This window comes from Sinocyclocheilus grahami, unplaced genomic scaffold (genome assembly GCF_001515645.1).
Source record: "Sinocyclocheilus grahami isolate Dianchi unplaced genomic scaffold, SAMN03320097.WGS_v1.1 scaffold759.1, whole genome shotgun sequence".
Classification (NCBI taxonomy): domain Eukaryota; kingdom Metazoa; phylum Chordata; class Actinopteri; order Cypriniformes; family Cyprinidae; genus Sinocyclocheilus; species Sinocyclocheilus grahami.
The window spans coordinates 100,756-105,625 of NW_015505938.1; positions in this window are offsets into that span (position 1 = coordinate 100,756).

The following is a 4,870-nucleotide window of genomic DNA, read 5'->3' on the forward strand; positions in this document are numbered from 1 at the left end:
GATATTCAGCTTGTTTTGGTGTTCTAGATGTACATTATAGTCCACTAGGCAAAAAATCAATAATTCCAAATCATCTTTTGCTGGTCGTGGCTTTTAAAAAATGTTAAAAACGCGATCTGTGACATTCATTTAACCTTTGAATCACATCAAGATTACAGTTTTTCCCAGCAGTTTTGCAAAAACACTATATCTTCAAGATCGAAATCTGCAAAGTTCAGAAAGATTTTTCTTTTTTTTTCAGATTGCAATACGTTTTACAAGAAAATACGGATTCAGTCTTTCTGCATCAAAATTTGAATTGCCATTTCTTTGTAATATAAATTTCTGGGTGAAAATTGCTTCAAAGGAAATCCAGATTTTTTTTTTTCGGTGATGTGAAAATAACATGACTCTGATGTTGCTGCATTTGATGATGCACAACCCTAAGTGTGCAGCTCATATTTTCTTCCGAGACAATATTTTTATAGCTCAGATGATTTAATAGAGATCTCACTGATGTCTTATTTAAGTATCAGATTTCTCCTAACTGTCTTGGGAGTCAGTAGTATGTCAGTAAGACTATAGAGCTATAAAATGAATGTGGAGAGCAGTTCAGATCATTTGATCTTCTCTAGAGGAGAAACGGATGAGATGAGATTACTGGAGCCTTTTTCTCATGAGAAAATTTCACCTATCGCCTCCATTTATTTTTTCTAACCTGTGGGTGGAAGTGTTCTTCATGCACGCACTCTTAGTTGTGGTGGTGACCGTCGTGAAGTTAGGGTACATTAGGTGGATGTTAATAATAATGGTGCCGGACCGGACGGGACTTATGCCTATTTGGAAAACAAAGTGATTTGATGTTATGGGCTCCAGATATGGGGAACCAGTCAAAGTAACCTGTTTAAAACCCAAAATGAAAGCTCCACTGAGGCGAAACAGTCTGCGTATTAAAGCGATGCCATTGTTGATTTCTCTTTCCTCCAGATAAAGCATCTTAGCGTGGCTTGAATTCACCTGATGCTTCGAAGTCCTCAGTGAATGGGTTCGGGTGGCTAAATTTGGGCCCTGGGTGGCTGCTTGGGCATTTGGTGGACTTCTTCAATATAAGTCAGTGGGATTTTTCACAATGAGCAACAGTATAGTGATACTTGCCTATACACTAATTAAGGACAGAAAGGATGTTTTGGAAGAAGGGCCTTTCCATTTGTCTTGATAATTCTCAGAAGTGTTTTACTTTATAAAACGCAAGATGTGAGATATCATGCTATCATGATTCATTTTCTGATGAACAGTAGGATAAAAAAGAGAGTGTTGTGCAATATCAAGTAGTTTATGAGTAACTGGTTAAATCAATCTAAAATGGTCAAGGCTGGTTTTTGCACGCCACTCTTACAAATAAAGGTTCCAAAAGGGGTTTTTCACAGCGATGCCATAGAAGAACCATTTTTGATTCCCCAAAGAACGTTTCAGTGAACAATTCTTAAAATAACCTTCTTTTCTTAGTGTGAAGAAGATTTTAATAATCTAAAGAACTAACCTTTTTAACTCTCTAAAAAGAACAATTTTGTGCAATGGAAAAATAAAGTTATTTTTTATCTGCATTGATGGTTCCATGAAGAACCGTTAACATCAATGGAACCTTTCCATTTCACAAAAGGTTCTTTATAGTAGAAAAATGTGCTTTAGATTAAGCAAAAATGTTTCTTTTAAGAAAGTTCACTGAAAGGGTCTTTGGAGAACCCAAAATGATTCTTCTATAGCATTGCTGCAAAAAAAACAAAAAAAACATTTTGCACTCCAAAAGGAGGTTTACATATTGGGTTAAGAAGCTTTAGTGTGAACAGTTCTTAAAACAACCGTTTCTTCTTACTGTAAAGAATATTTGAACAAGCTGAAGAACCTTTTCCACTATTAAAAAAAACTTTTGTGGAATGGAAAGGTTCCATGGATGGTAAAGGTTGTTCATGGAGCCAATGCCAATAAAGAACCTTTATTTTTAAGAATGCATGGAAGTTAAATGCTGTTCATGGAAGCATAGATACCAATAAAGAACTTTTGTTCTTAGGAGCACTTGTCAGCTTGAGCAGCTTAAATCTTTTTTTTTTTTTTTGATTTCCGGAATATTTTGAGAGGATATGTTGTGCAATCCTTACTTTAATGATAAGGCTCTCAAAAATTGTAACTCATACAGAGAGAAGATGGCGCCGGTCGTGACGGTTTTCTTTTTATTGATGCTCCGAATAAACATAAGCCTGTTTCTCGAACAAGAACCTCTCTATGCATTCGGAACTAAGGGTGCGGCTGTGCTTCAGATACCATGCATGTTTAAACACGTAGACGTCATTGTGTATCGGTTAAATCCGGACAAGTCTCGGGTTGTGAGCAATTACATCGGCAGAGATTCTAGCACTGCATATTTCCTACTTAATATTTCAGAAAATCAAGAGTATTTCTCTGAATGCAAGAAGAATGGGCTGCTTATGGAGAAGAGACGCTTTTACGTGATAGTTTGTGCTCAGATGGAGGAAAAAGAGAACATGTATTATCATCATGGTGAAACTGCGCACATCTCCTGTCAGAAGTTAAATTCCAGTCGTGGAGAAACTCTTCAGGTGTTTCAGAATTTAAAAACAGATGATCTCAGATCGGCAAGTGAAATGATTCTGGATACCAGCGTATCTCTGGAGATCATTCCAGATGCACTTAGGAGCAGAATGAAAGTCCTGAACGCAGGCTCTTTAATTCATTTATCAAAAACTTCAAGTATGGACTATGGTTTTTTCAGTTGTTTGGTTTGGAGTGACAATCAATGCCAAAACTACAAGAAGATTGAACTATACATTGACAGTCAGGACATTTTCCTCGTCTCAGGAGAGAGTTACGCTTTGCCCTGTGGAGTTAAAGGTTCCCCATCAGAGGACATATATTGGCTAACTCCCAGTCGATCAACAGAAGAATTTCATGAAATGTTGAATGCGACAAAGACTAGTAACTACTCTTTGGTCATTCCTCACCTCTTGCCGTACCACACTGGACAATACAGCTGTTTTTCACAATTAGAGAAATTTAATCAACTCAACATTTTTGTTTGTTCCATTCTCGATCCCATCAATATCACATTTGCTTTGGGTGACAGTGCCGATTTGATGTGTGTTTTCAATCTGTCACACTTTCCCAGAGTACAGTGGTACAGGGAGTACAATCAAAGCTCAGAATATCTGCTAGTCGACAGAAAAGGTCATTTTGTGAAAGAGGACATGAAGAAGCGGCTGAATGCATCCGACCCCAATCACATTACCATATCGGAGCTTTCGATCCAGGACGGCGGCTCATATCGGTGCAGGGTTTGGGAGTTAAATGACATTCCCAGAGGCTGGTGTTTCAGTCGCAGAGTTCATTTAACAAACATGACCCCTCAGCTGGACACTTTATATTTTGTGTATGCTTCTCTGATGGGCCTAATGTTGCTGGGGATGATCTCTGCAGTGGTTTTTGTCACGATAGTAAGCAGGAACAGACACAAAAGAGAGTTTTGTGATGACAACTATGACTAGAATATAGACATATAGACATGAATGGGGCCCAAAACAAGTTCAAAGTGTTGTTGTTGTTTTAAAAAAGTTAAAAGAAATACATTTATGACTCACTTATATTTTATACTATTTTATTTGGTGAGTCAACGGACCCCGATGTAGTTTCTTGGATGGACAGAATTAATAAAATGTATCATAAATAAATGAGCATATATACAGTATGTTAATTAGTTAAAAAATGTAATGTTTCTGTGACATAAGGTTTTACTTTTTTATACTGCAAAGAAAAAAAGCACTGGTTTGAAATACAAACATTAAAAAAAAAAAAAATGTAAAGGGAAAATATTCACATGTAAACAAAGGACACCTCAATCAGAAAGAAATATAGGATCATAGTCATTAAATTTGCTGTTCTTATTCTTATTATTATTCTGAGTTTATACAATCTCAGCAAGAAAGACTTTATTTAGGCAAAGTGTAAAGAAACATTTGTGTGAATAAAAAAATAATGTTTTTCAGAGAGTTTAAAATTGGAAACATAAGCAAAAGTAGCAATTTGACAACTAGCTGGGTAAATATTATGCAGTATCTTAAAATGTACTTATCTTATTTTCTTAGAAATGCATTGATATTAGTCTTTGATGTGTTTTCCTTTGATTTATTAAGTATTATTACTTATTGAACTTTATCTTTATTTCTTTTTTTCATACTGTCATATATTAAACTCTTGTTATTCCGATTACATCAATAAAAATAAAAAGCAAAGCAACTTCAAAAATAAGTTTTCTTGTCTTTGGACGCCTCGTTGCTAAGAAACAAGGCTTCCATTATCAGCGTGCTTGGTTACAGGGGCGCCACCAATCGTTTTTCCCGATTGCTGTGATTGACGTGATGAGTGGGCGGGTTTAAGTAAAGGAGGCGGAGCTTGCAAGCGATTCAACAGAATATAATACGATTAAACTGACTAAATGGTGAGTTAGTTAAACGGGTTATACACGTATATATATCTAATTTAGCAGTTTAAAGGTATTCATCTGTTTAAAGTCTGTCAAAACGTGCAGCTGTGTTTAAACTTGTTCACAGGCTTTATTTTAAATGTAGAGATATGAATCTAGAAATATGTAACTGTATGCAGTCCAAAACCAATAATACTGCTACCTTGTTTTTGGACATGGTACCTTGTTAATAGTGTGTTTAAAGGGATAGTTCACCTTCAGTTGCTGGTCCCCATTGACTCAACACTATGGAAGTCATTGGGGACCAGCAACTGAAGGTGAACTATCCCTTTAAGTACCTTAGAAGCACCTTACAATGTAAATACTTTGGTACTTATAGCAAAGTACTATGGTATTGCC